Raw genomic sequence first — 12,257 nt, forward strand, 5'->3', positions numbered from 1 at the left:
GGTTCAAATATACCCACAATATGATCATGTAATGCCTGATATTTGGACCATAACGTACACACATCGTCTCACAATAGAAATTCTGAACACTACTACACCTTCACAGCACACTTTCAGACACTAAAAGCACACTTAACTTTTTCTGCCCCCCTGCCTACCTTGTTTCCAAAAAAAAGGGAAAGGGGTAACAAACAAGCCACCTCTTGGAGAAACACTTTGGGGACACTACGTCTCCTGCTCCGCACAATCATCCTACACACGTCTCAGCATGAAACTGACACTCATACTAAAGCTGCTGCCTTGATGGGTGGGGAGACCACTGGACTGAAACTAAAGAAGACCCCCAGCACCTTGGGCACTCTGGAGGGAGCAGCCGCTGACTTCTGCACCATGAGCAGCCACAAGCAGGATGGGGGGAAACTGAACAGCGTCGAGGAGGGGGTACGAACACTATCTGTGAGTGGACTTAGAGTTGATATCAAGCCAAGAGAATTGTATCTACTGTTCAGACCATTCACGGATTATGAAGGATCCTTAATCAAGCTTACCTCAAAGCAGCCTTTTGGGTTTGTTACTTTTGACACCTGTGGTGGTGCAGAAGTGGCCAAGAATTCCTTAAATGGCATCCGCTTTGATCCAGAGAACCCACATACCCTGCGGTTAGAGTTTGCAACAGCTAACAAAAATATGGCCAAGAAAAAGCTAATGGCTACTCCAAATCCCACCATTACCTCTACGTCCCTCATCCTCGACCCAGTCATCACTCATGAGGTATTCCACTGACAGGAAACAAAACAGGAAACGCTTTTAGGCTCCACCCCCCCTCCTGCCAGGTGCTATATCACACCTAACCACTAGAAGCACATCCTGTTTTGTTTCCTGTCGGTGGATTACTTGATGGGGGACGCTGGGGTGAGTGCTGGGCGCTTACCTGCTTCGCTGCGTCCTGTGGATCCTCCTCTGCTGGGCTTTGGGGGCTCCCATGGACCATCGTGGGATTCTTGAAGCGGGGTCTGCTGGGCTTCCCTGTCTTCTCCTGGATTCCGGGTACCTGTGCTGCTTGGCTCCGTGGGTTTCCTGGTGCTTCGCTGGATCCTCGGTGAGTGCGGGGCTGTTTGCGCTGGGCCGCCTTTGGGCGCGCTTCTCCCCATGACTCTTGTTTCTTTAGCTTGACTCTCGCGCCCTCCCTTTGACTGCGGTGGGGGCGCGGGTGTCGGCCTCGATGCATAGCTCGTGCTGCATGCACTTCCTGGTGGTGGACGCTTCTCGTGCTGCTGCCGCTTCAGTGTTCGGGCGCCTGGGTGGGCTCCGGGCGCTCCGGTTTTCTTCGCACCGCCGGTCGGGTGGGGTCACGGGTCTTGGCATCCCCTCTGTCCCCGCCTGGCTGCTTGTTGTCCTGGACGCCTGGGTGGGCTCCAGGCGCTCCGGTTTTTGGCATCGTCTGTGTCCTGGGCCTACGCTGCTCTTACCCCGGGGATCTCGGCTTGGCCCCGCCCCTCCTGGGTGTTCCCAGTACGACCTGTATTTGGATTGGTCACCAATGGGGCTTGGCTTTTGGGAGTTTTTCTTATTGGTTCCTTCGATCCCTGCTGCCTCTTGTACCTTTTTGGAGCTGATTGGTCTGCCTGGATTGCACTATTTATGTGCCCACTGGGGGATGTTTTTTTCCTGTGGTTACCTGCTTCTTTGCCTTGTGCTTTGTTTCAGTGTATGTGGATTTGCGATGGGGAAGCATCATCATAAGAGGAGGCATTCTTCTCCTGTGAACCCTTCTCCTGTTTCCTGTGGAGACTCCTCTCCTCCTCCTGTGAAGCGTGCCAGGCGGGATGATGATCGTATTAAGCGCCTCATTCTGGAGACTCTTTCTGACATTAAAGCGTCCAAGAAGGCTGCTACTGGTTCTACTGCACTTTATTCGGATATTTCATCCTCGGCTGAGTCTGATGATTCTTCTCTGTCCGCTGTTGACCTTCAGGGGTAGTACATTTCAAGGGACCTCTTGCCTGACGTCCTTTCTCATGTGAGAGTTAACATGGGGTTCCCGGATGATTCTACGCCCAGTACTTCTCAAGATTCGCTCCTGCCGCAGTTTCGGAAGCCTGTTGCCTCATTCTTGCCGGTGCATCCCTTTGTCTCTGATGTCCTGTTGAAGGAGTGGAGGGACCCTGATCATATTGCCATGCCGAGGTTTATGGCTAAGCTTTATCCTTTACAGGATATGGCGGACTCTTTGCCTGACTCCATTCCAGTGGACTCTGTTGTGGCCAGTCTGGTGGGTCGTCCTTCTATGGCCGATGATAACATTTTGAAGGACGGTGTCGAAAAGAAGGTGGACTCTGCCCTGAAGAAATCTTATGCCGCTTCTCATCTGGCTATTCGTTCTGGCATTTATGGGGCTGTCAGATTTCCAGTCCCTTTTTTCTAACATGCAGGAGGGTACCGGTTGTCCGGAGTTGCTGGAATCGATGGAGCGCCAGGCAGAGTTCCTGTCTGACATCGCATTTGATTCTGTGAGGGCTTCTGCTATGTCCTGTGGCTCGTCTATTGCTGCCCATCGTAACCTGTTGCTGCGGGATTGGAAGACGGACGCGGCCCAGCGTTCCATGGCTTTGAAACTTCCCTTCACTGGTGCCCGTTTGTTTGGCGACTCCCTGGAAGAGAAGCTACACAAAGTCTTCAAGGAGCGCAAACATTCTTTGTCCTTTCGTGACATTCCGACCCGGGGGGTCCCTCCTTCTCGGCTGCCAGGTCTTTTCGCCAGCCTTCCAGGTTTCAACAGTCCTCCTTTCGGAATCAACGTGGCTCTGAACGTTCTTTCCCCCGGAAGTTTCAGAAGAAGTCCCAGAGGGGTGCGGGTCTGGTCCGCAGCGTTCCTGACTGGGCTGCCCTTGGGGACGTTCTCGCAGGTGGTCCTCCTCTGGTTGGTGGGAGACTTCGCAGGTTCCTTCCTGCTTGGCGCCTGACGACCTCGGACAGATGGGTGCTGGATGTCTTGTCGAGGGGGCTACCGGATCGAGTTTTTGTCCCCTCCTCCCCCCTCCGGGGTGGTGGTGACCCCTTCTCCTCGGGATGCTTCCCGCCGTCTGGCCTTGTTGGACGGGGTTCGTTCTTTGGTCAACAAACTGGCGGTTGTTCCGGTTCCCCTGGCGGAGCGGGGGTTGGGCATTTACTCCATCATCTTCGTGGTGCCAAAGATCACGGGGGGTTTCCGTGTGGTCATCAACCTTCGGGGTCTGAACTTGTTCGTTCAGAAGATCACGTTCAAGATGGACACCCTGCAGAAGATTGTTCCGTTGATCCAGTCGGGTTGGGTGTTCTCCACGCTCGACCTCCAGGATGCGTATCTGCACGTCCCGATGGCTGTGTCGGATCAGCGTTTCCTGCGGTTCTGCCTGGAGGGTCAGAACTGGCAGTTCTGTGTCCTTCCCTTTGGTCTTCGGTCGGCCCCCCGGGTGTTCACCAAGTTGGTGGCTCCCTTGGTAGCCCATCTCCATCTCCTGGGGGTGTCTGTGTTCCCGTATTTGGACGACTGGATGGTTCAGGCTCCGTCCCTGACGGTCATGTCTCACCACCTTCACTTGACCATGTCTACGCTCAGGGACCACGGGTTTTTGATCAACTTGCCCAAATGTCACCTGGAGCCTGCGACCTGGAGGACCTTCATCGGAGCAGTGTTCGATTCTGTGTTGGGCAAGTTGTTCCTGCCTGACGCCCGGATTCGTCGCCTGCAGTCCTTGCTGAGGAAGTTGTTGTCACAAGCCTCGGCTCCCCTGCTTCAGTGGCTGGAGGTTCAGGGCCACATGGCTGCTTCTGTTTTCACCGTGCCCTGGGCCAGGGTTCATCTGCGGCCTCTACTGTGGCATGTCCAGCGGTGGGTCTCCTTTCCTGTCCGGGATTTTGCGGTTCCTGTTCCTGTGTCCCTGGATGTTGTGTCTGCTCTCCAGTGGTGGCTGGACCCCTCCCACCTTTCCGTGGGGATGTTGTTTCATCTGCCTCCTCCTCAGGTTGTGACAACGTATGCCAGCGCCTCGGGCTGGGGCGCGACTCTGGCCGGTTTGGTGGTGCAGGCGCATTGGCTCCCATCAGAGTCTCGCAGGTCGTCCAACTGGAGGGAATTGTCTGCAGTGGAGAGGGCGCTTCGCTATTTCCATCTTCATCTGGAGGGTTGCCATGTCCTGGTGAGATCGGACAACACGGTGACTGTGGCATATCTGAATCACCAGGGGGGGACCCGCAGTTCGTCCCTGAATTTGGTGGCCTGTTCGATCTCGGCTTGGGCGGAAGTTCATCTTCTGGCCCTGTCTGCTCAACACATTCGGGGTGTGGACAATGTGGTGGCAGACTCTCTGAGCCGGAGGTTTCCCTCGTCTCTGTCCCTGTGTCTGGATCCCAGGGCCTTTCGGATGCTTTGCCTACGGTTCGGGACTCCGGCTCTGGACTTGTTTGCCTCGGGGTCCAATGCTCTGGTGCCCCTGTTCTGCTCCAGGTCTCCGGAGGTGGGCGCTTGGGGGGTGGATGCCATGTCTCTCCGTTGGCCTCCTTGGCTTCTCTATGCCTTTCCTCCTTTTCCCTTGATTCCTGCGTTTCTGCTGAAGGTTCAGCGGGAGGGGGCTCAGGTGGTGGCAGTCCTGCCTCAGAGGCAGAGGAGGTCCTGGTTTCCTCTGCTGCTGGGCCTGGCGGTGGGGCCTCCTTGGCTTCTGCCCCGCCACCCCTCTCCTCTGAGATCTCTGTCCCTCTTTCTGGTTCCCCTCACCTTGGCGTTTTGGAGGTTGAACGGTTGTCTCTTGGAGCCCGTGGTCTGCCCGACAACCTGATTTCGGTGCTGCAGGCCTCTCGTAGGAAGTCTACCTTGTCTTCCTATTTGAGGCACTGGTCTTCTTTTTCGGGGTGGTGTTCCTCTTCTGATCTGTCACCTTCCTCTTGCCCTTTGTCTTCTGTTCTTCAGTTTTTTCTGGATGGGTTTCTGAAGCGCTTTGCTTTGTCTACCTTGCGGGGCCAATGGGCTGCTATCCGTGCCTTCCGGGACCCGGATTCTTTTCTTCCTTCTGATGGCTAGTTGGTTTCTCGCCTTTTTCTGAGTTTCTCTCTCTCTTCTCCTTCTGTTCGCCCTTTGGTTCCCCCTTGGGATCTCTCCTTGGTGTTGGTTGTTTTGCAGTCTTCTCCTTTTGAGCCGTTGGAGTCTGTGGACCTTAAATTTCTGTCCTACAAGGTGGCCTTTCTGGTGGCTATAACATCTGCGAGGCGGCTGGAGGAGCTTACGGCCTTGCGTTGTTCCCCTCCGTTTTTGCGTTTTCTGGATGACGCTGTGGTCCTCTCTTTGGACCCTGGTTTTATCCCCAAGGTCCGCTCCCATTTCCATTCCTCTCAGGAGCTGGTTCTTCCCTCTTTGTGTCCTTCTCCTTCTTCTCCTTCTGACCTATTGCTTCATTCTTTGGACCTCACACGTGCCTTGCCTATTTATGTGGCTCGTTCTGGGGTGTTTCGCTCTTCTGACTCTCTCTTCGTGACCTTTGGGTTTGCTGGTAGGGGTAAGGCTGCTTCCAGGCTCACTCTGGGTCGCTGGATTAAGGCTGTCATCTCTCTTGCCTATCTTGGGGCTGATTTGCCTTGTCCGGCTGGTGTCCAGGCACGTTCCACTCGGGGCGTGTCTGCCTCCTGGGCTGCTCTCCATGGTGTGTCGCTGGAGGAGATTTGTAGGGCTGGGACCTGGGCCTCCGAATCCACGTTTGTGAGGCACTACAGGTTGAATTGTGCCCTGTCTGACCGGACCAATTTTGGTCGTGGGGTGTTGCAAGCTGTGTGGGTTCCCCCTCCGCTCTGAGTTCTGTTTTAGTATTAAACTTTTTCACTTGCTGCACTCCTTTGTGTCTGGTCTCTGTTTTTGATGTGTTTGGGTTGCCAAAGGCCTGTTTTGGTGTTGCTTTGGTATGCCTCATGAGTGATGACTGGGTCGAGGACGAGGGACGTAGAGGTAATGCTATGATTACGTATGGTAATCCCCATTACTCTTAGTCCTACTCGTCCTCGACCCAGTCATACTTCCCACCCTCCCTCCCTGTCCAGGCCTTTGTTGCTTGGTGTGTCAGGATGTGCTTCTAGTGGTTAGGTGTGATATAGCACCTGGCAGGAGGGGGGGTGGAGCCTAAAAGCGTTTCCTGTTTTGTTTCCTGTCTGTGGAATACCTCATGAGTGATGACTGGGTCGAGGACGAGTAGGACTAAGAGTAATGGGGATTACCATACGTAATCATAGCAATATGCACCCTGCTCTTGGTATTCACTTTATTGCATGGGACCCTTATGACCTGACGGGAACAGCTCTGATCTCTGCAACCCCAGAGGGCTGGGTTTCCTATCCACTCTATGCCATGGAACTGGCCCCAGACATTCCCGATGCTGCGTTCACTCACCCAGCAGCTGTTCTGCTGCTGCACTTAACGCTTAGATGCACTGGTATCCTTCTCCATCCGAAGCTTCATAGCAAGGGTGGAAGTCTTGTCAGTTTTGTTAAAGCTCTTTAATTCTCTTCTTGCCTGGAGTTCCTTTATTCATTTGGTCTCAGAGGATCTGTGTGCCAGGACAGAACAGACTATCAATCTTTCTCTACAGAGGTGCTGAATTTTGTTATCAAAACATTAATTGCCTCCAAGAACAGAGAATTGTGCCACATGTCCGTCCTCCCATGCACTGAATTGAAACCGTAATGAACTTTCAGTAAGTCCTAAAATGCACAATTTTTTTTTTCTGGTTTATCAACGTTGACTGAACTTTCGATGTAACTTCAGAGGCTCTGTACCAGATGGCATTTTTCTACCACAGCACTGGTTCCAGAACTTTGATGAAAGAAAACAAAAGACAATCTGATTTGCATGTTCATATTTCTGGCATGAATTAAGAAAACTTAACTTGTGTGTTTTTCTATTGCAATGTGTAATCATAGCTACAGGCCTTGGCCTAATCATTGATCCTTACAAATTTGTTTTACTTTCTTCTGTGAAGACGTAGCTTAAATATGTTCAACTGTTCTCTTTCTATACTGTCATGCTGTACAGTTATTGGAATTCCAGCCATAACTAATCCAAAGTCTGTCTCGTGTTATAGCTTGGACACTGTCATGTTGTCATGTTTTCATTACACAAACAATTACATACACAAACCATTAACTATGTAAGAGTTCCATATAATGTGGTTGTTCACTTAAGTGTGGGACTCAAAGACACACAAGTAAACCACATAGCAAACCTAAACTTATGTGGCTGCTTAGTGTCACGGTCCCACACACAGAAGGACAGCATACAAGAGAGGAGCTACTGCTGTATATTTTAAATTAAGCCACAATCGGGCCAAGAGGCCTACAATTGAAGGAGGGTAAAAATAACCTGATCACCACATTGAGTTAACCCCGGCTGGGGTCTGAGATGTCATGTTACAAAGTAACGGGTACCAATTTGGATTTGCCATCTGTGTCTTTCTCTAAATACATTAAATGGTGCTATTTGGTCTGTTTTAGTCCTGAATAAGACTCGCCATGAAGCATAGTGATTAACACTGGAACACAACTTGCTTACCAACATGTGGAATTCATGGAACAGTATCAGAAATAATTGCACAAGTCCTCTTGAATTAGTTACTCTATGAAGATTTGTAATGATAGCTATGGATCAAGTACATGCGGACAACTCATGTGATTAGCATCAGAACTGGCCAGCAGAGGAGGCAGCACCACGGAACAAGGGGGAGCAGCTCACCAGACTGGTTCCAGTGCTGAGTACGAGCAAGAGGAAATCAGTGGCACGGAGGATGAGGGGAACCTAACTGAGTGCACATCAGGTGGATCATCTGTTGGCTCCTCGACCAGCTCAAGCTCCAGTGAGGACTCCCATGAGATAGTGGATGACTGAGGGACTGAATCGTCTACATTGTAGTCCACCAACACCCCTACCATCTCCACCCTCCCAGCTTTTCCCTAGCCTCATGTCCATGGCTGATCCCCTAGAAGGGGAGGAGCCTCCTTCGTGCCAAGCACCTCACCCCCTGTCTCCCCTGCTACCCTGAGTGTGGAGGCCATCAACATGCTGAGGCAGATCTTCTGAATGTCCTCCAGGTGCATACCAATCATTTCACACAAATGGTATCATTCCTGGAGGGCATTCCCACTGGCATGTCTCCTCAACACAGATCCAATTAGGCTCTGGCCTCCACACTGACAGCAGCATTATCCCAGATCCAACTGTCCCTCCCACTCCTGCCTCTTCCCCATTCCCAGTCCTGACTACCCACCCTGATCCAAACACGCTCAAACATACACATGCATCCACCTCAACAGCCACACGCAGCACACAAAAACACAGAACGAAGGACAAACACAGATACACGTACACTCACAAGACAGATTGACAGGGTATTTCTGTGGCGAGTACCCTAATGGGTAAGATTATAAAAAGACAACCGCTTTCAAATAAGAGAAACAATTGGAGTTTGAACTGGGTGTAATAGCTTTCCAAAATGTTTACCCGTTCAACTCTTCCGGTTGTGTGCTAGATTATTTAGCCAGGTAGACAAGGATAGAATGTGAAGCATGTGCACCTGCTCAAATGCGCACGTCACCCAACAGACTTGAGGGAGAAGCCACGTTCTTAGAGTATCCTGTCGTGTTAGCTCGTTAAGGTAGAGGGCAAGTAATTCCCCACCCTTCTTCAAGCGCCTTGAGACCCTCTGGGTATGTAGCGCGCTATATAAATCTCTGACTTGACTATGTTCATCATAACGAGTCTGAAGCTGTTAAACATATTTTCAAAACAAGAGTATAATAGAGGGAGTACAAAGGTGTGCATCTCACCACCCCATATGTACATTGCGAGAACTTTGTGGGCCATGTGCCATATTTATTTGGACTGGCCATTGGCCCTTTTTTCAGTCACAAAAAGACTTGTTTGCTGAATAAAGCATTTTTTGTTTTTCAATTTCATATTTCTGTGTCACCAAAATGGATTTGTGGTGAACGGTCATTGAGTCATTAGTGATGTAGGGCTACAATGATGTTAGTATTGAATGGTTTGCCTATGTTCTATGGAGTACAAGCGCTGGATTAGTATGTGTCCTGGCATTTTATTGCCCCCAATGACTAGATGTCAATGTCACCACTGGCTTTAGCTACGAGTGTGAATTGAAGTAAAAATCCTTTGTTTAGGGAAACACACCTCTCCATGGTTCATGTTCCCAGATGTCAACATAATGCAAGTGTTGCAATGTGCAACAATTTAGGATACTCATAATGCATATGTATGTGATGTTCAGAAAGACAACTGTCTCATCAATACATCTGGATACATTTCGACTTTGACTACATGATAGTGACTTAGGAAACACAAAAAACATCTATTACATTGCAAGCGTTACAACGCATGCCATTACCCTGCATGCCGTATGTAGTAGGGGGTAGAGGTGTTGGAATTGACTCCAACACCTTCCCTACTGTTGTACACACTGGAGTTGGAATAGTAAATTCAACTTTTCCAACTTCCAGCGCACCCCAACAGCAAGTCGGGGTATAAATTTGCACTGCAACGGCATGCAGGGTAATTGCATGCGTTGTAATGTCATACAACCAGAACACACCATTGTAAACAACGTAACGGTACAATTATGTCTGTGACTTGATAGGCTTGGGCCCATGTCTGTGTCTTCTATCGATCTGGTAGACTAGTGCCAATGGCAAATGTGCCACAGGTGGTATGCCACTGTAGACCAATGCACTTCAAGGCTGTGTACCCATGTTATTCATTTCCTGTGCCCATGGTGAGCGTAAGTTCGGAATATTTCTGACAGTGTCCTGACCCCGTTGCCTCCCAGGACTCCAATTTCTGCAGATATGTACCATCTTTCTTGCATAGGTATGCCCCCACTTTTTGCTGAATTGCTGATACTTTGACTGAGTGTGCCTTGGGCTTCTGCAAACCAGGTGCCCAGGGCCTGTGTTCCTTCCCTAAAACTGTGTTGAAACCAAAACCCAATTGGCATCTCTGTCCACCTGTCAGCCCCAGTAAAAAGTACCCTAGGTACCCAGGGCATGGTGACCAGAGAACACTCATTGTGCTACCCTTAGGGGCCCTGTTCCCTGACACCCACATACTGCCTTTGCAGGCTGAGTGTCTAGGCGCAGAACTAAATAAAGAGTCGATATGGCACACATCCCTGTGTGCCATGCCCACAAGCCCACAAGCCCACAAGCTCACTGCCCTGGCATCCATCAGTCACCCCTCTAGCTGGGTGCCCTATGCCAGTGGTGTGGGAACTGGTGCATGAGCCCTGTGCCCCTACAGTACCCAGGGCCATTCCTGGGCACTGTAAGTGCAGTGATGCCATTAAGAGTATATGGATCGACCCAAGAAGGCCGGAGGGGGAATAGCGATCATACACAGAGACAACATTACGGTTTCGATTTTAGAACCCTGCCTTCGAAATGATGGTTTTTAAGGTCGGTTCATCTGCCAAACACAGCAGGAAGGGAGCATTAGTTTATCACCCCCCAGGCCCTATTAAAAGAGTTTCTAGTCTATTAGTGGAAGCCCTCGTGCCCTATGTTGATGCAGATAAAGATTTTATACTGCTCAGAGATTTTAATATTCATAGCGAGAAGAAAGACAGCATGGAGGTCCAATCCTTTCTGACCGACATATCTCTGCTGAGATTGAAACAGTGTAATAGTGGGCCTACGCATTTGGCAGGTCACACTTTAGACCTGATTCTTTCCAATTTTCCTGGTATTAAGTGCTATATGCCTAAACAGACTAACTGGACAGATCATTTTGTACAAATCCCGGTTCGTCGAAAGCAATGGCATAAAATATCTGATGTAAGCTTTAGAAAGGTTTATGCTGCCCCACACATTTTAGCCACTGATGGCATTGATTCTGCCCTATTTAAATATGATTCTGCCACGCATACTGCAGTGGAGGAGATTGCCCCGCTAAAAATATTCAAAAGTCGTCCTGCAAGGAAACAGGAAGTCTGGTTTTCCGAAGAACTGCGGTGCCTTAAGCGTACTGCTAGGAAAACTGAGAAAGTTTGGAGAAAGTCGCACTTGGAGGGGGATAAATCAACTATCAGATGGCGATAAACATCTACCATAAATGCCATCCGATCTGCACGCAAGAGCCATGTTACCTCGCAATGGGAGGCGGCAGGCAACGACCCGAAAGTGCTTTTCCAAATTGTAAACACCTTTATAAAACCAGTGGCATGTGAAAGTGCGGACATGGCATCCCAACATCTTTGTGATGACATCTCGAGTTTTTTTTCCGAGAAAACTGACGCCATCTATGATAAAATAGAGGCACTTATTCCACCCATAATCAGTTCGGATGCCAATATGCCGGTGCAAGCAGTTGCCGCCAATTCCAACACATTTCTCAATTTTCCTAAGATCTCTCTGCCAGAGGTAGAGATGCTGATCAATAATATCAAAAGTGGGAGCCCTTCTGATCTATTACCAGCAAGATTAATGGGAACGGTGGGGAGAGTACTTGGTCCGGATATTCAGAGCCTGGTGAATCTCTCATTAACAACGGGATGTGTCCCACGGGAATGGAAAAAGGCCCTAGTCAGACCCATCCGGAAGAACTCCTCCTTCCCATGGACCAACATGTCCAATCTCAGGCCTATCTCCTTGCTGCCCTTTCTGGGAAAAATCATTGAAAAGCACACTAACAAGCATTTGTCCAACTTCCTGGAACAATCGGGAAGCCTTGATCCTTCACAGTCAGGTTTTAGGCCGAAATATAGTACCGAAACGGCCTTGCTGTCGATAACGGATGACCTCCGCATGTACCAGGACAGGGGTTTCTCCGTTGTCCTGGTGCTACTGGATCTATCGGCAGCGTTCAATACCATCTCGCATAACATCTTGATCGAACGACTGACTGTGAATGGACTCGGTGGCAAGGCACTGGACTGGATAAAGAGCTTTCTCTTCGACCGCACCCAATGTGTCACCATGGGTGATTTCAGGTCGGATGAGGTTAAGATCACCAAGGGGGTGCCACAGGGCTCTTGTCTGAGCCCAACTCTTTTTAACACCTATGTGGCCCCCCTGGCAGATATAACAAGAGCCTTTGGTTTCTGTCCAGTGTCCTATGCTGACGATACTCAGCTGCTTTTTCCCTTTAAACTATTAACTCCGGAGGTTATACAATCTTTCTCTGAGGGGATGAAAGCAGTATTACCAGTGGATGTCTTCCAACTTTCCTCAGTGTAATG

General features: G+C 50.0%; 1 pseudogene; it reads left to right on the forward strand.

Annotated features, from left to right (window-relative positions):
- The first annotated feature begins 390 nt into the window (after nt 1-390).
- Nucleotides 391-6,510, forward strand: LOC147661088 (RNA-binding protein, mRNA-processing factor 2a-like; annotated as a pseudogene).
- Nucleotides 6,511-12,257: the final 5,747 nt, after the last annotated feature.

The sequence above is a fragment of the Lissotriton vulgaris genome, unplaced genomic scaffold, assembly GCF_964263255.1.
Source record: "Lissotriton vulgaris unplaced genomic scaffold, aLisVul1.2 SCAFFOLD_9986, whole genome shotgun sequence".
In the NCBI taxonomy this organism is placed as follows: domain Eukaryota; kingdom Metazoa; phylum Chordata; class Amphibia; order Caudata; family Salamandridae; genus Lissotriton; species Lissotriton vulgaris.